This window comes from Rattus norvegicus, chromosome 3 (genome assembly GCF_036323735.1).
Source record: "Rattus norvegicus strain BN/NHsdMcwi chromosome 3, GRCr8, whole genome shotgun sequence".
Taxonomy (NCBI): domain Eukaryota; kingdom Metazoa; phylum Chordata; class Mammalia; order Rodentia; family Muridae; genus Rattus; species Rattus norvegicus.
Window position 1 is genome coordinate 155,950,377 of NC_086021.1, and position 24,882 is coordinate 155,975,258.

Genomic DNA, 24,882 nt, shown 5'->3' on the forward strand with positions numbered 1-24,882 from the left:
ACACATGCTAAAACTCTTAATAAGCACACTCGAAATAAATATTGGATTAGCCAGGGAGCGATCAATGTGTACTCAGCGTGTGAGGTGGAGGAAGCACTATGGTGGCGTAGGTCCTGATCCTTACCTCACATACCAGTTCTTGGGTGCTACATGGCAGTGTGCTCTGTCTCGCTAGCCCAGAAATACTGACCTCTGCCTCGGTTCTCCTAAGCTTCCCTCCTCCTCTTCACTAATCTGTAAGGGTTACAGTGACTAGATGGGGTTCTGGGAGCCCAGCCACTAGCAGCTTCCCCCCTCCCCCCGCCACCTCCCCTTATCTCATCTCTATGCTGCCAACAGCTCACAAATGAGTTTATGGACATGGCTACAGATCTGGGACACTTGCTTCTGTTTACCTGCGTATCTGCTGTCACGGGTGTCAGAGTTAAAGATAAAAAGTTAGGGTTAGTTAATGGCGGTAATAGTAAAGTGTGTTTCAAATTGTCTGCTGGGTATACAGTATTAGCTACTTGCTTGGCCTTAATAGTGTCTCTGTCAGTCTTCTCGGCATCCCCATTGCCTATAGAAGGTGCAGTCTATTTCCAGAGATACACCATGACATCTAAAAACAGGCACCAGGGCCAGGGCAGCTTCAAAGCCATCTTATTCAAAGAATGTTAGTGAACATAATTGGAATGCATTCTTGCCTTTGGGAGGAACTTTAATGAAAACACAGTTTTAGGGAAGTTACATTGGACCAGTTCAGCACTGTATACATAAACTGAAACGACCTCACTTAAGCTTGTCAAGTCACTGATGTAGGCTTTTGAGAAGTGGATTTCTAATATGTTTTTAATGTTACCACTAAAATTTTCCTTGTTTGAGTCATTAAGGCAAAACCTTTCCTACTACTATAACAAGAGGACATATTCGAGCAAAGGCTCTTTCCAGAGCTGAGGACATTCTAAAAGCCTACTCTTTATACACCTCCTTGGAGCTGGTCAGCGGTGTTTAGTTCTTTGGTGGCTTCCTCTCTCTCACTGGCGTGAGTGGATATCTTACGTTAAATTTTAAGTTCTTCTTAAGAGTTACATTTCCCCCCATTGGGCTCTTCTCTGTAGTGATAAATAAAAAGCCATTCTCTGATGTCCTTTCTGGACATCTGTGGATATGGCCTGAGGGAGGAATGGCAAGGTGGCAGCTCACTACAAATGCTTCTGGTGAAGGAAGGACATCCCTGCCCAGTAACATGTATACTTAGCCTTGTCACTGAGTCCTGCGGGAGAGGGACAAGAAGTCCACACTAGGCACATTTTGCCAGTGCCCTGAGATGTCCCAGACAGTTATGCCAAGGGGGTAATTAGGCCTTTGCTTGGGGAAATGAAACTTTTCCATGAATTCATCAGGGTCTTGGAGGCTGCATGTCAGTCACATGGAATCCAAATGTGAGATGGGCTTGCCCCTTTCTAGGTTGTGTGACACTGAGCTGTTTTCATCTTTGAGCCCCAGTTTCCTTGTCTACAGCTTGAGGGTCTAATGAACAGTAACCTCACAAGGTCTTCCGAGATTGCTGAGCTGACGAGAAAATTCACAACTAACACCCCTTTATCCCAAACCAAGTGCTGGCTTATCCTGCTTCACTCTCGGAACTTAATTAAAAAAAAATTTTGTGTGTGTGCATATGTAGATGAGCATGCATCATAGTGTATGTGTGGAGGTCAGAGGGTATTGGGAATCAGTTCTCTCTTTCTACCATGTGGTACCCTGCAACTGAACCTGGATCATCAGACCTGGCAACAGGTCCCTTTACCGGATGCGTCATCTCGCTGGTCACTTTCTATTATTTCTAAGGTGGGCTGGTCTCTTCCTATGATTTGAACAAAGTTGGGAGTCTTTTAGCAAGAAAGAAGAGTGGGGAGATTTTCCAGTGCACAGACAACACAGTGTGTGTGCTGTGGTTTACAGTGACAAAAGAGACAAAGAACCTATAGTTGAAAGTGCCTAGAGCAAGGAACAGATGACCATTGCTTTCTGTGCCATGCTTGTTTCTCTTTCATGCTCTAGAGGAACTCCTGATGTCTTGTTGCGTGAGCTCTATGCCCTGCCTTCCTTCTTTCCCAGTGTTTATTTATTTTAATGTATTCACTTCACATCCCACTCACTGGCCCCCTCCTGTTCAGCCCCTCCCACAATCCTTCCCCCATCTCCTGCTTCCCTTCTCCTCTGAGTGTGTGGGGCCCCCTTAATATTCTCCAACCCCAACTTCAAGTCTCTGCAAGGATAGGTGTTTCCTGTCCCACTGAGGCCATTCAAGGCAGCCCAGCTAGACTAACACATCCCATGGATAGGCAATAACTTTAGGGATAGACCCTGCTCTAGGTGTTCAGGGCCCACATGAAGGCCAATCTGCACATCTGCTACATATGTGCATGGGGCCTAGGTCCAGCCTCTATATTCTCTTTGGTTGGTGGCTCAGACTCTGAAAGTCCCCCAGTGTTAATTTTTATAAAATGGTATATCCTTTCAAGTTCATCTACCTTTCCTGGAACCAAGACTCCCAAGCCTTCTTTACTTCTCTCTATACTCTATACTCAAGCAAAACCAGCCGACCCTACATATCATGATCTGAACCATCCATCATCTTTTGGTTCTCAGGGCTGTTTCAGTACCTACAAAGTGGGCCCAGTCTTTCTGTGCTTGTCCCTCAACCAGCAAACAGGGGAATCCTTTAAAAATGTAAACTTGTTCTTATCATTTCCATCCTTAGGATTCAAACCTGGGCAGAAATGTAACTTGAGGGGAATCTCAGTCTTCACGTGTTACCTCCCACACAAGGATACACTGTATTCAAATAAGTGGGAAAGTTGTCCAGGACAATTTAGTCCCATTAGATCAGAGAAAGTAGCAGTCTAGACAGAAGCACTCATATATAAGCAAGAGGAAAAGTGGCAACTATGTAGATAGACTTGAGCAGAAGAGAAAAAGAAGAGAGATGTAGCAGGCTGAGGATGTGGCCAACTGAGGCCATTGGAACATCTGGCTAGCATCTTCCCCCAGTGCGGTTCCCCTCCTAATTTATGGAGACTAGAGGGTAAGAGCTGCTTGTCTCAATGGGATCTCATAAAACTGCAAAGCTTCTGTAAGGCAAAGGACACTGTGGTTAAGACAATACGGCAACCAACAGATTGGGAAAAGATCTTTACCAATCCTACAACAGATAGAGGCCTTATATCCAAAATATACAAAGAACTCAAAAAAGTTAGACCGCAGGGAGACAAATAACCCTATTAAAAAATGGGGTTCAGAGCTAAACAAAGAATTCACAGCTGAGGAATGCCAAATGACTGAGAAACACCTAAAGAAATGTTCAACATCTTTAGTCATAAGGGAAATGCAAATCAAAACAACCCTGAGATTTCACCTCACACAAGTGAGAATGGCTAAGATCAAAAACTCAGGTGACAGCAGATGCTGGTGAGGATTCGGAGAAAGAGGAACACTCCTCCATTGTTGGTGGGATTGCAGACTGGTAGAACCATTCTGGAAATCAGTCTGGAGGTTCCTAGAAAATTGGACATTGAACTGCCTGAGGATCCAGCTATACCTCTCTTGGGCATATACCCAAAAGATGCCCCAACATATAAAAAAGACACGTGCTCCACTATGTTCATCGCAGCCTTATTTATAATAGCCAGAAGCTGTAAAGAACCCAGATGCCCTTCAACAGAGGAATGGATACAGAAAATGTGGTACATCTACACAATGGAATATTACTCAGCTATCAAAAACAATGACTTTATGAAATTCGTAGGCAAATGGTTGGAACTGGAAAATATCATCCTGAGTGAGCTAACCCAATCACAGAAAAACACACATGGTATGCACTCACTGATAAGTGGCTATTAGCCCAAATGCTTGTATTACCCTAGATGCCTAGAACAAATGAAACTCAAGACGGATGATCAAAATGTGAATGCTTCACTCCTTCTTTAAAAGGGGAACAAGAATACCCTTGGCAGGGAATAGAGAGGCAAAGATTAAAACAGAGACTGAAGGAACACCCATTCAGAGCCTGCCCCACATGTGGCCCATACATATACAGCCACCCAATTAGACAAGATGGATGAAACAAAGAAGTGCAGACCGACAGGAGCCGGATGTAGATCGTTCCTGAGAGACACAACCAGAATACAGCAAATACAGAGGCGAATGCCAGCAGCAAACCACTGAACTGAGAACAGGAGCCCCGTTGAAGGAATCAGAGAAAGAACTGGAAGAGCTTGAAGGGGCTCGAGACCCCATATGTACAACAATGCCAAGCAACCAGAGCTTCCAGGGACTAAGCCACTACCTAAAGACTATACATGGACTGACCCTGGACTCTGACCTCATAGGTAGCAATGAATATCCTAGTAAGAGCACCAGTGGAAGGGGAAGCCCTGGGTCCTGCTAAGACTGAACCCCCAGTGAACTAGATTGTTGGGGGGAGGGCGACAATGGGGGGAGGATGGGGAGGGGAACACCCATAAAGAAGGGGAGGGAGAGGGATTAGGGGGATGTTTGCCCGTAAACTGGGAAAGGGAATTACACTCGAAATGTATATAAGAAATACTCAAGTTAATAAAAAAAATTAAAAAAAAAAAAGAGCTGCTTGTCTCAGTTTAGGCTCACTGACATCAGTGCTCTGGTTCAGTACCTGCAGCTCTGCCTTGGGCTTCTGCTACATGACTAACAAGAGACCAGTGCATCATGTCCTCACAGTCCAGTCAGTGACAGGACAACATAAGCTGTTCTCCTTCCCTCACTATCCACTTTCATGCTGCAGAATTATCCCTTCCCAGAATCTTCCCAGCAAGGTTCAGAATTTAAGTATTTTTGGTAGGGTTGTGTCAGGAAACCATTTTAGCCCATTTATCTGGTGCATTGTATAGGGTACCGAACAGCTCTGTTAAAGAGCAGAATAGGATGCTAGAGTGAGGATGGGATGTTTTTGCCCAACACATACACACCCTCAGTTCTTATCCCATCTGCATGAAAAGAAAGTCCTGGGTGAGGTTGAGGCTCCAGAAGCAAGAAAGGGGAGTTTTGCTAAAGCGCATGAGCAGCCAGCCACCTGCTTTAAAAACTCAGCGAGTAAATATGAAGGAAGTTAAATTAGAAGATAACAAACCAAAGATCAGAGGCAAACTCCCATAAGTGAAACATTCATACTCAGTGAGAGCAGAAATTAAGGAAAAAATGAAAGAACATTTCGAAAACCTCATCTAATGTGTAATCTTAGATTGGCCCCAGGAAATCATTTATAATCATTATAAATCATTGTAATCATTTAAAGGGAAAACTGGTGAGATGAAACAGTGTCGCCCTAACATTGAATAAAAACAAACAAACAAAAAAAAAACAAAAACCAACTTCCTCAAGAAGAAAGGACAGAAGACATTGATTTCTTGAGTCTGATAACTGTCTGTGGCTCTGTAAGCAAGCTTTACCAGTTAAGGAAGCTGAGTGTAGAGTATATGAGAGCGTTTTGTGTTGCTCCAGTAATTATCTGGTAATTCTCAAGTTATCTCCAAAGAAAAATTAAAGAATAAAAATTTCTCAGTGTTCACAGTTTTCGCCATGCCATCGCTGCTGCTCTCTAACGCCAGTGCTGCCTCTCACTTGCTGAGCTCCAGCCAAAGGAGAAGGGGGGTAAGTAAGGAGGTTCCTATACCATGGCTCGGACAAGCCCGCAAGTCCACTAGTGGTAAAGCACCCAGGAAACAACTGGCTACATGCTGACAGGAACCTGATATAGCTGTCTCCTGAGAGGCTCTGCCAGAGCATGACAAATACAGGGGTGGACGCTTGTAGCTAATCACTGAACTGAGAACGGGGTCCCCACTGGAGGAGTTAGAGAAAAGATTGAAGGAGCTGAAGGGGTTTGCAACCCCATAAGAACAACAATACCAACCAACCAGGGCTCCCAGGGACTAAACCACCATCCAAAGAGTACGCATGGGCAGGCCCATGGCTCCAGCTGCAGTGGATGGCCTTGTTGGACACCAATGGGAGGAGAAGCCCTTGGTCCTGACAAGGTTCAACTCCCCCCTCCCCAGTGTAGGGAAATGTCAGAGCGGGGAGGTGGGAAGAGGTGAGTGGATGAGTGAGGGAACACCCCAATAGAAGAAGGGGGAGAGGGGATGGGATAGGGGGTTTATGGACGGGAAACCGGGAAAGGGGATAACATTTGAAATGTAAATAAATAAAAAAAATCCAATAAAAAAGTTCACACCATCAAAAAAAGAGTGCACCTTCTACTAAAGGGGTGAAGAAAACTCATCGTTATAGGCCTGGTACTGTGGCACTCTGTGAAATCAGACTCCATGAATCAGTCCACTTTGCAAAGGACCTCAAAACAGATCTGCGCTTCCAGAGCGCAGCTATTGGTGCTTTTCAGGAGGCAAGTGAGGCCTATCTGGTTGGCCTTTTAAAGATACCAACCTGTGTGCTATCCATGCCAAACCTGGAACAATTATGCCAAAAGATATCCAGCTAGCACGCCGCATACACTCAGAACGTGCTTAAGAGTCCACTATGAGAGGAAACATTTCATTCTCAAAAAAATTTTTTCCACTTCTTCCTGTTATCAGTAGTTCTGAATGTTAGGTATTTTTTCCTTGGTGTCAAAACTACCTATGTTTATGATTGCAAGTGGAAACATAGGGGACAGAATCAGAACTTTCTCCACGTTCATTCGTGTGTGAATGTTTAATATAAATTCAAGATCTAAAGCGTCAATGCAAGCAAAATGTTTCAGTGAACACATTTTAACACTTCAACTTTATAACAATTATAAATAAACCCGTTAAAATTTTCTGGACAATGCCAGCATTTGGATTTTTTAAAAATAAGTAAATTTCTTATTGACGACAACTAAATGGTGTTTGAAGCATTTTTATCAGAGAGTACATTCCTCCATTCACTATACGTTTCTGAGTTGTCCTAAATGCAAGCACATGCTTTTAATGTTGTCTGTCTTCAATGTCGTTCCTGTAACTTTGTTATTAAAATACATTAAACTATATGTAAAAAAAAACTTCTCAGCACTAAAAAGGTAAAAGAAAAAAAAAAGTAGGGCTTGTTTTTAAAGCTAAAGACCTAAAACCTGGAAAAACTAATTCTGCAGATGGATTATTCTTGCAGCAGGAACAAGCAAGGATTCAATGAGCAGGACTAAAGCCATGACATGACACAGAAGGCTGAGATGATTACATGTAGCCACAGACAGGCAACTTGTGAAACATATATATATATATGTATATATATATGTATATATATATTTTTTCAGGAATCTGACAAAATTTCAGAAATTTAGTCCCCAGTCATTTCATCTGCTTAAGATTAAAATACTAGAATAAATCCAAAGGAAAGGCCATGCACAATGTGATGTGACTTTTCCTGGTGTCCTCTGACTTGCCCTCTAGCTGTGTGACTGCCCATCAGCGCGCCTTTCTGTCTAGACACAGATGTGTTGTTTGTGTTTTCCAGCATTTAACACCGTCTGCCTTGGCTTAGAGGATTTGACATGGGTGCTGGGAATTGCAATGGGATCTCTGGAAGAACAATGCAGGCTTGTAACTAACAAGCCATCTCTCCAGGTACTCTCTTACATTCCTAATGTTGCTCTGAACTTTCAAACTCAGTAAATTTATAGTTCCTTTTACACTGAAAGAACAAATGCTTTAAAGTCCAAAACAGCATACAGATTTGAAGTGTAGTAAATGACGTTGTTGTGTATCATGTGCTCCAACATGAATCAAAACACAAAAATTTAGTGTGGTGTTTCTTTTCACACACACCTGCCTGGAACCCCTTCCATTGCCTCTGGTTTTGCCCTGTCTCAGTCCATGCTCTGCTTTTGCCTCTCTTGGAAGAACTGAAAACTTCGTTTATGCAAGGTTACCTCTCTGTTTCTTGAGTATCTGTGACACTTATTCCTGTCGGTTACCTTATGGGCTGTGTTTACTTTATGGAAGATGAAAAGGAGGGGAAAGAGGGAGAGGTTCATCAAAGATAGGTTAATACAGAGCTCTGTAAAGTTAAATTTTAGCTAGCATTAGCTAACTGCGTACTTGGTTCCAGGCGGTGGAACAGCTGACAGACTAGGGAACCACCAGCAGGGTTGCCTGTTGACAACTTGCTATCCAGTACAAGGATTGTTCAACAAAACATATGAGACAAAACACAGATGGAGAACCCTTTTTACTGAATATATATATATATGTATATCATGATGATGCCAAAAGGAATGGGTTAATAATTCTACATTGTGGGCTTACTTCAAAAATAGAAAAATGAGTGATGTGTGATTCAGAGAATGAATTTTCCGTAACCACAGAGGAAAGAGTTCAGTTCAGTTCTTTCAGTTCCACAGGTAGAGCGCCGTCTTCCTTTCGCTTCTGGCTCATGGCTATTTGTTTTCCTTTTTGCTGTGCCTAACAGAACCAGAGCCACGTGTGTGCCCAGCGAGTGCTCCATCAATGAGCTGCATCTCCTATTCTCTATGCAACTATTTCCACAACAAGGGTCGGGGGCTCACATTGATCCAAGGGAAGCTGATATATCTGGAACCCCAGCAACCTCGCTGTAGAAATGAGTTGTGCTTGTTATGTTTTGGGCCGACTGTGTAATTAATTGGCTGGTTGTGTGATTTGCATGTAAATCAAATCTTTTCTAGAGGATGGGCAGTGAAAATGTGATCATGTGAGCACACACATGCCCATGCCTGGTGTTGTGGGATTGTACATGCATGGTGTATATTAATAACCACAGTAATTGTTCAGAACTATTGAAAATGAGCAATTTATTCTTCCTAGGGAGGATTCTAAACTTTGGGTCATTGTCGCTGGGATTCGTTTTGTTTTGTTTCCCTTGTACTTGGTATTTTGAACATGGTAGGAAAGCAACCTCCCTACCACCCTACCACTGAGATATATCCTTGGTCACCAAGAATATGTCTGTGCACTTGGTTTTGTGGTGATGCTGGGGTTGAGTCCAGGGCCTCAGAGGTACAAGACTAACACTGTGATTGTACTACTTCCCAGCCATTTTCATATCTCTGAGGCTGTGGATCTACCCGGACCTCCCTAAGGCAAGCACTAGACTATGGGCTGCTTTTGAAGTCACTGCTGTCTTTCAAGTTGCCATTAACCCAATTCTCTGACTGTCTACTCCTGGCCTCAGACACCGTTCAGTGGGTTTTGTGCTCCTAAACTCTTTATTCTTTCTTCTGTTATTACATCCAATTGACAAATACAGGCCAGGAAGGTAGAGGACTCACCCACACTATACAACATTTGGCTGGCTATCTTGGATTTGAAACCAGGAAGTCTGCTCTCAGAGACTGAAGTCAGACCCACAATGTCAGGCATAACTATGCTGTCTCCCAAACACCCACACTTTATGACTCTGTAGAAATAACTCATGTTTTCATTGTTGTCTGTGAAGTTTTTTTTCTCTTCCTTAGTTTAGAGTGTATTTAGAGAGGAGGGGGACACAAATGACCTGAATTCCTGGTCTCCATGGAACTGCTATAGGAACTGAGATTGGCAGCTCTCTCAGATTACATAAAATAGCAGAAGAAACATTTAAATAAAGAAGCTGACCACCAAAACTGGCGTGTTTGAAGAGATACATGCCAATAAGGAGCCTGAGTCTTTGAGCCAGACTGCTTCAGGGTCCGCAGAAGACACTTTCTGATCTCTCCTCTGAAGTCTATTAAAAGCAGAGAAAGTGGGGGATACTAATAGAAAAGTTCCAAAAAGGCTTAGTGAAATAGCTTAGCAAAACAGCACATGAATGACCCCTTTGACTGTCTGTGCAAGTCTCCTGCAAGTGAGGGAAGCCATTGAGCTATTCCTGTTTCTACTTTTGCTCCTTTGCCCTAGTCATTAAAACCTCCTGGGGGACCCTTGCTCCTTGGCAGATTGGGCTGAGAGTTGAAGAGGGGTTCTGTGTCCCACAGCAGCGTTGGGAGTTACAAATCTTTATGTTTGGAAAGTTTCTCCTTTTTAGACATCTTTCTTGGTATATTCACCATACAAAATGAAATCAGATGTCTCTAATAGAGTGATCTTTCTCAAATATTTCAAGCTCCTTCTAGAAGATACCTTATCCCCCAAAAGTACTATAAAATTAAAAAAAAAAAAACCCTGAAAGCAGTAAAGCCTGTATTTCCCACATCTCTTTAAATAATTTAATACAAATCAAATACTGGGTTTCTCAGCAACATAATTAAAGTCTAACAAGTTTGCTTTTCAACTGTTTTCCAAGACTTGGTAGAAAGCCACAAAAATCAAGGCTTCTTAATAAAGGTGAAAGCTAGACTAAGAATTATGAATCACCAGGCATATGGTGGAATGATCAGCTCAACTTTCAGGTCCCCAATCTAGACAGGGCCACCCCACCTCCTTGCAAAAAGGGAAAAAAAGGAAACTCCAGTGTTGGGTCAAAGTTATGGGATATGTATTATGCCTCTCTTTTTTGCTCTTTTCAATAGCTGTGAATTGCGGTTTGAACTGAGAATTAGCTCAAGATAACAAAATAAGATTAGGAAAAGATAAATGCATATGAAGGACTAGGGTTTATCTGAAATTCATTACAGCAATCAAGTTGTAAAGCCCCAAGTTGGAAAATTTACCTGCGTGTGTGTGTGTGTGTGTGTGTGTGTGTGTGTGTGTGTGAATTTCAATACTCTTATAGAGTTTCGGAGTATTGGTCTCCATTTTTCAAGAAGACTAAATAACAAGGAATTGAGTAATCATTTCTTGGAGAACTAGGGTCAAGCACAAAAGAGGCTGACTGGCATGGTTTCCTGGGAGTGGTAGAGGACTGTAGAAAATTTCTCTTGCTGGGGCTGGGTTGGGGGAAGGGATAGAGAAGTCGGGACCCACCTCTAGAAGCATCCAGGGCAGTCTTATCCTGGGTGGATGACAAAGTGTCCAAGATCCATTCCATTCTAGGGCTCCAAGTCAATCATAGCAGAGCAAATCACAAGTGTCAAGATAGGTCAGCTTTTGACTCAGCTGTCGGAGGAGAGTGTTTGCCTTTCTAGGAGGCTGGTATCCATACAGCAAAGGGCAGAGTTGAAGCAATAGAAGCTCCCATTCAGATGAGGTTGAAGCTGGTATTCGCCTAGTGTCATTCTGCAAAGAAACCCATTTTGCCCTTCAAAAGGCTCTCATTCATCTTGAGGACATTCTTGGCCAACAGGTATTATTATGATAATACCTTAAGTTTATTTAGTGCCCCCACCCTTTTTTCAGGAGAGGTCAAAGCCAGTTGGGCAGTCAGTCAACAACATTTATTGAGGTCTTTTAGTGTGTAGAGATGTGTATTAAATCACTGTCGGCCGCACCGGCCAGTCCACCACACACACCACTGTGGTCACTGTCCTGGAGCACAGGGCTCACGCCTTGGGTGCTGCACCCTCCTGTCTGATTCCCAGCCAGCAGTTTCTATTTACCTAAATTGACTTAGGCTGCAGCAGACCTGATGTCATACATACTCTTGCAGATTTGTCCCCTGCAGATTCTGTCTGTCCTGACAAGCCACAAGTGTCCTGTTCAGGGTTCGGTGTTGTAAGCTGCCTAGTAAGTTCAAAGCAGGAAGCACAAAGTTGCCCAAAACTGAAGTGACTTAAGTTTTCTCTCTTAAGTAAGGGAAGAGTTGGTTTCCTGGGAGCCTATGGTTTAGGTGCTTACCTGAACCCCTGGCCTCCTGCTGGGAAAGTCCCCTGGACTTTGGCCAAAGCACACACTCCTCAGTTCACACGCAATAATGGGAAAGGAATTTGTATGGGGTGAAATTTTGGAATGGTGCAGCAAACACTGTTCAAAAATTAGGGGAAGAAGGGGGAGAAGACAGAGGGAAAATTTAAATATGACTTTCCCAATGTGCTTCTGGGGAGGACACCACTTGTCTTGTATACAGCCTTCATCCAAGCCATGCTTCCTCTGAGTGTGTACTTATTTGTGTAACTGACACTGAATTGTTCACAACGGGATGGTTTTCCATCCAAGGTCTTAGCATGAAGTGGACTGTCACGTGTTTCAGTATGGATAGCAATTCTATTGGGTTTCAAACCGTACTTTGTGAGCAACACCTATGTTTCTTGAGTACTAATCAAACAGCATGACCTACTGGCAGCATCTGCTTAGCATGTACAGTGCCAGGCCCTGGGTTAATCCTGCACCTGTGGCTGGGAATAGAGTGCATGGGGAGTGGAGAAGTTGGGGAGGTGGGGAAGGGGAGTAATACAATATCACAACAAAAGCACATGACTATAAGATGTGAATTGTTTTAACTAAGAAACGAATGACAAGCTATGCATTCTATGTTCCTTTAACAAATATATTTCTGCTTATTCGCCACATAGATAATTTTGAAATTTTGTGTTTGGGTGAATACAGATTAACAGTTGCTATGAACTGTAACAGGAACCAAAAAAAAAGTGGCTTAATTACCAATATTTCAGTTTTTCATAATAAAATAAAATAGAGAGTTGGACAGGTCAAGACCGTCATGAGTTTTCCTCTATTTTTTTCCTTGATCACCTTTAAGTGGATAGTTTGGGTCCCAAGATGGTATCTTTTGTTTCTAGGCAACAGGAAGAGGGATATAAGGCTCAATGCATTTTCTTCTTACTGGCTTAATGTAGCTTAACAGATAGAAAAAAAAAAAAAAGAGGGAGCCACAGGCTGAGGACTTCCAGCACAGACTGAAAGAATCTGAACCCTTATGACACCTCCACTCCCCACCTCCATGTCATAAAAAGGCAGAAGAAAGGTGTTCCTGGAACAGCAGGAGGCAATAAAAGCCTGTGACAGCACTAGGTATGCAAGCCTGACTTCCCACGGTTCCCTCTCAGATCCCCACAAAAAGTGAGGTGCCAGTAGGCTCATCTGCAGTCCCAGGAGAGAACCTTGGGAGCCCACAGCTCAGCTTGTACAGTGCATAGAGCAAAGCTGCAGAAACAATACAAGAGATTCTGGCTCAACTAGGTACAAGCCAGAATTGGCCCCTGAAAGCTACCCTCTGAACTCCATACACCGGCACGCTATCTTTCTTCTTATTACTTATTTTAACACAAATGTCACTTTGGGGGGGAAGTTCTGATTACCTTAACTTTTTTTCCTAAAAGATTGTTCCTTGTATTATTAATATTTCATAGATACTCTTCTTTTATCAGTTATGTAATCTGCAAATATCTTTTATATAGCATCTCATGGTCCTTTCTTTGTAGTGACTCCCTCTCCTTTTTCTTATCCTGTATTCCTCCTCCTGACAGCCACCTTTCTTCTCTCAAGTAGCTCTCTTCCTCTTTCATAACATACATACAGTAAGGTTCCACAGAAGAGAGAAAACTTGAAATATTTACCTTTCTTCCTCCCAATCCCCCTCTCTTTCCTGTTCCTTCCCAGTTTCATCTTTTTTCCTGATGCCATAATTTCATTCCTTTTTACAGTTGAATAAGATTTTTCTGTGTGTACCACATTGCTTTTGTTCATTCCTCTATTAGTGGGAAACTAGCTTCCTCCATTCTAGGTTCTAGCACGTGTGCAGTAGCCAACATGGATATGACTCGAGTTCCTTTGGGTATCGACCCCAGAGTGGGGCAGCTGGATTGCATGGTAGTTCTTCTTTTAGATTTTTGAGGAACTTTCATATTGATGTCTATACTGACATTCAATTCTCCTGCTAAATGCAGCCTCCCCCTCCCCCCGACTTAAGGGAGTGGGGACTATTATAAGGATGACAAACCCAGGAGGAGACAGCAGGGATTCGGGGGCAGGGGAGTGAGGTTCTTAAAGTCCTCTCCTTCCAATCTGCTCACAAGCTTTTTGTGAAGCCCTGTGTGTTGTTAAGTGGAAAGCCCTCAGATGGGTGCAGAGGGCTGTGAGCACAGCATTGCTGTTTGCTGCTGCTCTCGAGCGCCCCCTGTCCCATCCCTGAGCACATGTCACCCTCTCATACAGGCATGGGTCTGTATATCTGGACTCTGCGAGACCTGTTTGTCTGTTTCTGTGATGTCATGAGTAATAACTTGTGCTCACTTAACAAGGCTAAGGAATGTGAAGAGCAACAAATATTCTTTCTGTGTATGTCTGTGAGGCCGTTTGGAGAAGAGATCGCTAAAGTCAAGATCACCCAGTCTGCTGAGAGCCTGAAGAGAATGGAAGGGTGATGCAAAACTAAACTCATTTCTAAAGCTAAAGCATCTTCTTGGGCTGAGTACCCATCTTGATCTTCGTATAGGCTAGTTCCTGGCTCTGATACCTTTGGCAATGCTAGACATTTTAATTACCTTATCTACATAATAAGTCTTCTTACCTGTAAAGCCTCTAGGCTCTAAGCTTTTCCCTTTCCAGAAGGTTCATGGATAATTTTGTCCCCTTGATCCTCCATCTAAAGACTGGAGCACAGTTGCAGACACATGGCTCTGCTGTAGGAAGAGGACAAGTCTTCAATGAGAATGTGAGGATACAGGGAGGGCCCTGCAGGATCCAACAGACACAGCCTCTGCAGACACAGCAGTGTGAAAGAGGAGAGTTTCTCTCTGGGCCCCGTTTCCTAGATGACCGAGGGCTGAGACACCTGTTTCCTTGCAAAGCAAGAGAGAGAAGGTGTATGGACAGGCACCTGGGGGCAGGAGCTAGCCAGAGGCAGACAGTCTGTTCGATTGTTTCTTGTCCTACTTCCCCAGGAAGTTAGCACTCCTGGGGAGTGTTAACAGTCACCTAAGTCAGGAAAACTGCAAGAACTCTACAATTTCAATGAATTTTAAATTCCAAATATCTGGAGTTGTTTCAGATTCCACTGGAAATGTAAAATGTGGGAGCCTTTTTTCTTTTTTGATTGTTTTGTTTTGTTTTGAGACAGCATCTTACTGTATAGCTCTGGCTGGCCTAGAACTCATATTGTAGACCAGGCTGCCCTCAAACCCACAGGGTTCTGGGATCCATCCTTAATAACTAAAATAAAATGTTTGGGAGTCTGAGGGTGTAGATAAGTGGTGTGGTATTTGCCTAGCACGCAGGAGGTCCTGGGCTCCACTTTACATGCTGCATCACCCCTAAACACACACCAAAATGATTTATGAGAACCTCAGATTTGAGCAGGTTGTGAATACCTGAAACGAGCAGCTATGTGGAGATTTTATTATGGGAGAGACAGTTATCCCTCCTTATGGTTCAGCACCAGGAAGTGATGTTTAAGGAAACGATGCTTTGTTTTCAGTGGAATTTTCTCTGGCCTATGGAAGTTAGTTGGTCCTAGGGCACTAACAGGGTATAAAGCATAAGAGTGAATTACAACAATTACACAGGGTAATATTTGCTCAGCTATTTGAGGATCTCTATAGCTGAATCTTTTCCAATTAGATTCACTGCCCAGTGACTCCTCTTAATTCATTATAGACATTTTCAGAGGTTTTAATGGTCGGGATCAAGCCGAAGTGGCTGGGGTTGTTCACACATTTTAATGACTCCTCAAAAAACAGAGAGAGATGGCCTAGAACCTCATGTGGCCCTCCAAAACCTGAACTATTCCCTCAAAGTCTGTATTGCCACCCAACTGAGGAACAGGGAGTGCGCCTGATAGAGAATATTTTGAAAAACGAAACCAAAAATTCGTTGTACTAATTTATGGTTGTATGGTATTACTTTGTAATTATCCTCTCCATAGATTTGCTAGTGCTGGGGAGAACAGGGGGTTGGATAAAAGATGTATTTTTTTCAATCTAATTGCTTTGTTTTATTAAGGTAGGTTTCTCCAATAGAGTCTTGCTGGGAACCTGTATGTCTTTGCTGTTATAGGGATCTATAAAGAATCCAGGTCATTTGTCAGTGACCTGCTGCCCATGTTAAGTCCTTGAGAGCTGTGCTGTCCTTTGTTAGGTGGATCTCAGTACCATGGAGGCACTAAGAACAGAGATGGCCTGCACACAGTTTGCAAGTTTATGCTTTGCAGAGGTGAAGATTTCTGTTCAGATCTCATCAGAGACAAGTTCGAGGCCTGGGTGGTCATCAAGAGCTAAAGAACTCTAAGAAGAACCGGTGTTGCTGCCTTCCTAGTCTTTGAGTTCTTGGACAGTGGCATGGCTGAACGACAGAATCATAATCATTACTAGAGCGATGCAGTGCTTTCTCTCTTTCTCTGTCTGTCTGGAGGTCTGCAGGAAGGGGTTATGCATCCCAGAAACCCTGTGATTTGACCTGGACGTTGTGATGAGGCTGCATGCCCTTTTCTCCCGATCTTTCTAGATTATATCATTGTATGGGTCACCTGAGTGTTCAGGGGCAGGGAGGCTTGTGCTACTTACTGATTTCCTGCCAGAAAGAACAGGGTTTTTCTCTCTCTTGACCTCAACACCATTAGTCTCCCACTTCTTAGCAGTATAAAATGTGTCACCCGAGGCATTTCTATGCTAATACAGTTGTTAATGGTGCCAGACTGGAGGCATTTCCTTTGCCTTCACAGGTGATTTGGAGCATTCTCTCCAAGATAAATACCCACACAGAGTTATATTTACTGTGCATGTACAACACACAGCTTTTGAGTTCTAGGACTGATGACCTGGTGACTAACAGGCGGTCATCTCAGAGTCAATTTGACTAAACTTTACAATGAAATTTACCATCTAACTGACTTACATAATAAGGCAGACATTTGTCAGAGAGAAAATAAGAAAGCAGCATCATTTGTTAATCTGATTAGCAGCTTTCACAGGCTGCAAGGCAACCTGTTCTGGAACTTTCTTGATTATCTTACATGCACATGCATTTCTTGCATATCTCTCTCTCTCCCTCTCCCTCTCCTTCTCCCTCTCCCTCTCCCTCTGATTGTGTATGTGTGTGCAAATAGGCTAAAGAAAAGTGAACTGGTGCCTATGTTTGAAGTTGAGCTGTACACGTGAATCTCCGTTCTCTTTTCAGGATAGCATCCTTGGAGGAGGCAGTTCATGCGTCTGTCACTTTCCTCCATAAGCCTTGATCTTAATTATTTGTTGTCCTACAGCTCTGCCTGCTGGAATCAATGTTGGCACACCACCATCAAACACAGCATGGATGCATTTGGCAGGGGCTGGGGTGTGGGTACACATGCTGCAGAAAGGACAGCTGGACTCTGCCACCTGTCATTCCTGGTGATGTTGTTTGTGGGCCATCCCCAACTTTAGGGGGTATCTGGATGTTGTTGGAGAGAAAAATGAGGGACCTGGCATTTTACCTGGTAAACTATCTCTTTTGGTTTTCCTTTGGATAGTTCCCTTTTCTTGAACATTTGTCTCTCAACCCATCATGTGCTTTTACACACATACTCTTTAAAATGTATGTATGTATGTATGTATTTAATGTATATGGATGTTTTGCTTACATGGATATCTGTGGATTACTTGTGTGACCGGTGCCCCTAGGCCAGCAGAAGACAGCAGATCTTTCTAGGATTGTGGCTACAGTTTGAGCTGCTATTCATTTCTTCTTCTTTTGTCTCAGAGGGGCTTCATCACAGGCAATTCAAACTGAAAGTATAAAATTGTGGCTTTGATGTAGAGAAGCTCGCTTGATGAGATTCGTATCAAAACTCAAACACAAAGCAATCACAGAGAGCTTCAGCCTGGGAGTAGTGACCGTTCGGGAAGCTCAGGACTCCACTGGCACATCTCTCATTTGGATAAGTCAGGCATGTGGAAACCTTTTCTTAAGGTCTGTATGCCGTGTGCCAGGGGCAATTTTCAAAAATGTATTTCAGCCAACATACTATCAGCATGCTTGCTCTCTGTGTGTCTGTGTGTCTTTCTGTCCCTTTCATGACAGGGTCTCACTATGTAGCCTCAGATGCCTCTGTTTTCTGGGCAATGGGATAACAGACGGGACACACACCTTGCCTGTCACAGTATGTTTAGATAAACATTAGGCATAGGCACCTAAACTGAACATTTCACGAATTTCACATTTACCTTTTTGTTTCTAATCCCCGAGCAGTTCTGGAAGAATGCTTCCCTCTTCCTAAAAGTCTCATCTGTGTTAAGGCCAAATGATGGATACTTTATTGTATTTTTATTTTACATTTTTAAAAATAAGTGCATAGTCTTAGAACTTGCTATATATTACAGGTTGACTCAGAACTTGAGAAACTCCTCCTGCCTCTGTCTCCCCAGTGCTGGGAATACAAGTCTGTATCACCAGAGCTGGATTTAAATAAAACATCTGAACCACCTGCTTGCAAGTACATCGACTCCTTGACAGAAGTATTAGGGTTTTGTCTCAAAATTATCAGTTGGGTCAAGTGCTTATTGTTTAAGTCTCCACTTATAAGGTGATTCCTAGAGAAGTAGCAAAGGACTCTAGAAAGAGAAACTTCCTAGACAGAGGAACGGCAGCATATGCTCACGGATGGCACACACCATGTCTAACATCCGTTCATTCTGAATCACATGTAACTCAGAACTCATGTTCCAGAGCAATGAAATGCCTGTTACTTCCAAAAGGAATCCACAGGCCTAGGGAAACGGCTTAGTGGGAAAACATTTGCCAAGCATATGTGAGGCCCTGGCTTCCAGCTCTATACCCACCTCTGACACTAGTGGAAGACTCTTGGGGGACCTGATGTTGTTCCTGCCCAGAAGTAGAAATGAGCTAATGTACTTGAAGGGGCTTATGAGCACAGAAGTCCTCAAATACCTGTGCCTGAAGATTCTAGCCCACTCTGGGAAGGCAGGGAGGGAGAGGCTTACATTTAAGAAAGCATGTTTTTCAGAAAAAGAAATTTGCATGAATTTCATGATCACAATGTAAAACTTTCTCCAAGAACAGAAGTTTTGTATTACTCTTATTTTTTTCCTTAACATTTTCCATTTGCCGTGATCATTGTTGCATTTACAGCTGAATTAATTAACATGCTAATGTAATTGCCTTAGGTCTATGGGGCCTGAATTGTGTCAGAGCCTTTTAGTGGGCAGGCGGTAGAGGATCAAATGTTTGATTCTTGCCTGATTATCTGTAGGTGAAATTCTGAATGTTGAATTAACTCTTTCAGTAATTAAGATTACTTCAGCATGGTTATATTAGAACTGTTGTCTCAAAATCTGAGTCTTTGAATATGCTTATTAATTTTTTCTATATGCATAGGCTTTTGAACACAGGAGGGGAAAGAGAACACAGAGAAATGTTTATTTTATTTTTATCTGTGTATCTCTTTCTCTGTATATGTGTGCACATGTTAGTGGTTGCCTTTGCAGGCCAGGCCAGGATGCTGGATTCCCAGGAGTTGGAGTTCAGGTGAATGTGACCCACTTGACCTGGATGTGGAGGACCTAGAATTTAGGTCCTTTGAGGAGTTTTAACAACTGAGACATTTCTTTATATGGGTAAGGGTGTTTTAGCCCCAACTGTATGTGAGCCATTTGCATGCTTGCTTATTTGTCTGTCTGTCTGTCTGTCTGTCTGTCTTGTCTGTCTGTGTATTAATTTATTTGAAACAGGGTCTTGTTATGTAGCCTAGGCTGATCTCGAACTCACTATCCTCTTGCTTCGGCTCTCTGGTGTTGGGATTACAAGCATTTGTCAGCATGACAGCTGTGTGTGACTTAAAGTAACATAGAGATTACAGAGTTCATTGATCCCATATTTTGGCTATGAAGGTGCTGTGAGGTGCAGAAGGAAGGACAATGACCATGGTGCCCCGTGTTGTCAGAGGCTCTCACAGTGTATATGCTTGCCTCAAAAGCATGCTGCCCTGCCTTGCAGACAACAAATTGTTGTTAACTTAGGAGTCATGCCTCTGTGAAGTCTGCTTTGGAGTAACCTCTAAACAAAATGACTGCACAGCTTATGAAAACATATGAAAAGACTAAAAAACAAAATAAAGAGCATGCATCTGTTGACTGTTTGCTGTAGTCCACGTGATCTCCTTGGGCTCCATACCACTGCCTCCCATATTTAGTTAGGTAAACAAGATTCTGGGAGGCCTGAACACATCTCCGGAACCAGACATTTGGCATTAAAAAGCAAAGATCATGTAAATTAACATGACCATTCTAGGTTCTGATTATTTTTGAAGTGCTTGATCAATTGTATCTTAATAGTTTTATTGGCTATTATACAGAGGTTTGCTCTGGACAAATGGGTCTATATCCATAGAGGAGGCAATGCCATTCAAAGAACATCTCTCCTTCTCTCTCCCTCAGTGTAAAGCTGGCTCCGAGAGGCAGTGGCTAAGGCAGAGATAGAACTCCAGACACCTGGGACTTATTGGGGGGATTCTAAGAAGAAGGGAGTAGCAGAGCCACTGGGGGAAGAAGGAGTGCAGTAAAGGTGTGGTCTTGGTGACATCTAGGTCAAAGAATTAGGTAGGCTAAAGGGATGGAGAGAATTGAGGGAGGAAGGCAGCTTTAGGCAAAGATATCTGAGTTGGTGACATATTAAACAGGAGCCAGATGGAGTGAACATCTGGGCAGGATGGAGTCAATATAGTGGAAAGAGACTTTGCAAAAGGCCTCATGTAAGCATCTGTTCCGTGTTCAGGGACCCGCACAGAGCCCAGTGAAGTTTGACAGAGACTGGTAGGTGGAGGGAAAGAGAAAGGATGATGTGCTAGCAAGAGGTGATGAAAAGCAAGGGCAGTTTAGGTTGCCAGCTAGATAAGACAACTACCACCACCACCTCCTCCTCCTCCTCCTCCTCCTCCTCCTCCTCCTCCTCCTCCTCTTCCTCCTCCTCATCTTCATTTTTCTCTCGTGGATTGTTTTTGTCTTTTCATCACAGCTCCTAACACTGCTCAATGCACTGTTTGCTGGTATGCACTAGGGACCTAAGCTATAGTTAATGTTGCAATGTCAGTACCAGTCAGCTTTCCATTTCTGTGACCAAATACCCAAGAACTTCAAGGAAGAAAGGTTTCTTTTGGTTTGTGGTTCCTGGGGGTTCAGTCCATGATCACTGGACCCCATTGTTTTAGGTGCTAGTGAGTTAGTACATTATGGAGTGTGTGTGTGTGTGTGTGTGTGTGTGTGTGTGTGTGTGTGTGTGTGTGGTGGTGGTGGTGGTGGTGGTGGTGGTGGTAAAACCAAGCTGTTGGTAGCTGAGGAATGAGAGAAAACATGAAGAACAAAATATACTCCTGAAGGTCACACCCAGTGACCTACTTACTTCACCCAGTTCTCCATAGTCTATTCAGCTATGAACCCACTAGTGATTTGACCCACCCATGAAGTGAGAGCCATTGTAATCCAATCACTTCCTAGGGGCTCCAAATCTGAACAGTACTGAACCAAATCTAGCCGTGCATATGCGTGTGTGTGTGTCCTCAGAGAGCAAGGGAGTATGTGAATCCTTGGTGCTAAGGCAATTGCAAGCCACCCAATGTGGGTGCTGACTTCTAAACTCAAGTCTTCTGATAAAGCAGTAAATGCTTCCAACTCCTGACTCATCTCCCTAGTTCTGACATGTGCTTATCAGGAGACATTTATGGTATCCCCTTCCCACACCTCATGCTCTCTATCTACATATAACCATCCAATGGGGACTTTTTACAGTCTGCTTCTAGGATAGAATGTCTGACTCAAAATCACAAACTTCTAAGTGTTGTCACCACTAGCAGATAGAAATGAAGCCCTTGGAGCCTATCAGATACAAGTTTGCTCTAGTTACCATGGTTGTATGAAAAAAAATGCTCAAAGCTTTAAAACAGTGGCACATCTTAAACTCCCAGAGCTCTTGAGTCTTGTCATAAAGCATAGCGGAGGAGATTCTGCGCTGAAAGTTAGTTCTTAATTGGAGGAAAGACTGGAATAGTATGGATACAGCTCACATTCTTGTCTGGTGCCTTTACTGGAATCTTTGCATAGCCAGAAGCTGCTCTGTCTTCACATGGCCACTCCACCAGGGTGGTCTTGGAGTTAGCAGGTTTTGTATCTTGGGGTTCCAGACTCCCCAGATCTTAAGAGATTGATCCAGGTGCAAAGAAGCCATTTCTTAGAGCTGAACCTCAGAGATCAAGGAGGTTATTACATCTGGCACCTTCTATCCATAAAGATTACAGAGGAAGAGGACAAAGAGACCCTAGTTGTCATGGAAAAGTGTGAGGTGTACATTAGAAGAGCAGCACATACAACACGAGAGGAGAAACTGCAGCGATCTCTGGGAGGCGTGATCCCTGCACTTTCCAGGAATATGGAGTCCATTGCAGTCTTAACTTCTGTGGGGAGGAAGAGCCCTGTAGATCTGCATCTTAACTCCCTTCCTTTGATCTCTTCCCATGAATGACACAGAGCTGGGGGGAGGCTTGACCTTGCTGCCCAGTAAAGCCATCTCTTCCCATTTTTCTAGATGCCTCACATTGGGAAGTCTCAGTGGTTCAAGTCAACATTGAGGAGATTGCTTCATTTTAATGTGTTTTTGCTCAAACTGAAATCATTTTCCTGGATCCTAGCTACTCTACTCTTCACTGGCTGGACCAGTATGACCATTCCTTATGTCAAGGCCCAGGAGAACCCCTGACTACAAATTCCCAGGAAACGGAAGTTAGAGAGTATGTTTTATTTGTCTTACTAAGGATTTCCGGCAAGTTCTACCCTGAACTCACATGGAACAAGAAATACATACCACAATCCCGGGGTTTGACCTGCATCAAGAGTAGCCTCATCCTAAAGATCGCCACCATATGAAGCACCCTGGCTGCCAGGACTTCACTGCAGTTGCCCTTAAAAAAGTGGCCACTACTTTATTGTATGCTTATGCCTATGTAAGCTGGCCAACCTGGAGGTCTCAGCTTGCTGTCCAGTGAGTTAGTACATTTTTATTTTAAGGACTGAAGTTTTATGAAGATTGAGGAGTTTGTATTCTCAGAGTTTGGAAAGATCCAGTACTCAGAATTCAACTGAGTGTTCCAAGAGACTCAGCACATGCAGCTCATAAACGCTGGAACAAGGTAGCTACAGCAGGCAAGAAATGGCTGGGGCCCTCTGCACAGCAGTGCTCCTTGGTGAAGCCGGGAGGTATTTGCTGCCCACAGCCTGGGGTGACAGCAAACATTCCTGTTCTGCCTGGTGTCAGGGTGCGCCGGGATGTGGCACAGCTGTGACCACTCGGGTTGGTCTCCCATAGACGCCTGTCACAGTATGTTTACCTGAGAATGAATGTGAGAAGCCACAGGCCTAGAATTGTCTTGTGGGCAGAGGAAATTGTGCTCGGCTATTTTAAAGCCCAGGACTGGACAACTTGTCCATGGCCCACAGGTCACAGGAACAAACAGGGTTCACCTAAGGAGCGGGACCTTTTCCAAATAGATGCAGCTACACTGAAGGGGTTGCTTTGAAATAGAAAGAAGGGTGACAGGAGCATCTCACATGTCTTGTGATGAGTTAATGGCACAGTTCCGGAGGTGGGACAGCCTGCATGCTTTCTTCAATGATGGGGAGGTTGGCTTGGTGTAGACACAGAGGTCTGAGTGCACACTGATACTCACACAGAGGTGTATACATCACATCCGCATACACATACTCACCCAGGTACACTTATGTACAAGTACACAGACACACAGCACTTGGTATGTTGTACATCCTTTCATGCATACTCACACATAGACACACAAGTTTACATGCCGACATAACACATGCAAAATCTCATAGAGAAACACAAACACATCTCAGGTATTCACACATGTTCAATGTACAACTCTATACAAACACACACATATTCACATAAACACATGCATATATTCAAGTAAAATTAGGCACACATACACACAAGCATACACCTCACACATAGGGTGCAATATGCATACTGTTGCATATTATGCAGAAGTCTAAACGATAGACATAAACACATGCTCATATACATAGATATGCACTAAGTGTAAATATTTCTACTTTTTAAAAAAAGATTTATTTATTTATTGTATATGAGTACACTTTAGCTCTCTTCAGACATACCAGAAGAGAGCATTGAATCCCGTTTACAGATGGTTGTGAGCCACCATGTGGTTGTTGGGATTTGAACTCAGGACCTCTGAAAGAGCAATCAGTGCTCTTAACCACTGAGCCATCTCTCCAGCCCCAATATTTCTACTTTTGCATCCACGTTCATACTCACACCAAACATACTTGCCAGCACTTTCACACACTTTTTCACTTTATAGACTTAAAGAAACTCATATTAATTGTCATGTGTGCACACATCCTCACATACTTGTGGGAAAGTTTCTGCTGTACACACACACATTCTTTCTTTTTCCTCATACATGTCCTCTCTTGTTACACGTTGGCTCTCCCATTCACACACGTAGTCACTGACACTCACATCTGAATGTGACATCTCTGGTTCTTTGCCACACTGGTGGAAAGAGTAGAGTCATTGTCCTCTCTAGTTATGAGAACACATTTCCCAAGGGATCCTACCTTCCCTACCAGCTGATGCTGGCTCTGAGTTTGGGTGGGAGATGTTTGCCCTGTCCCACTCATGCCCTCTGCATGGGGACTTGGGCTTCAAAATGCTTCTGTAACTAATATGGGGGCTGTGGGTGGGTTCTCCATAGTCCATTGGCTCTTCATGGACAAGTTTGTAGATCCTCAGAAGAGACTGTGCCATTTGCCTCTTCCTGTTTGGTTACCTGTGTTTGTCAGCTGCAGTTTATCTTATGCAAAGTGGCTTCTCTCCGCCCCACCTTTCCAGGTGTCTTTCCAGGATGCAATACTGGGGGAAAATGACATTCTGAGCCACTTGGGTCTCCTCCAGTCTCAGCTGTCTTAAAAAGTAGTGTCTACGGCATCAGCCTGACTTGAGTTAGTTGTGCCCCAATCTGAGGTCTTTTGTAGAGACAGGGTCTTTCTGTGTCTACCTGGCTATCTAGAAACCTACTATATAG

General features: G+C 43.4%; 1 long non-coding RNA gene across 1 annotated transcript in view; it reads left to right on the forward strand.

Moving 5' to 3' along the window:
• LOC102549662 (uncharacterized) overlaps positions 1 to 24,882 on the forward strand; it is a 108,265-nt gene that overhangs the window by 16,503 nt on the left and 66,880 nt on the right. The window contains exon 2 of the long non-coding RNA XR_001837291.3: positions 7,510 to 7,619. This is a non-coding gene — a long non-coding RNA (uncharacterized LOC102549662). The remainder of the gene's footprint in view (positions 1 to 7,509; positions 7,620 to 24,882) is intronic.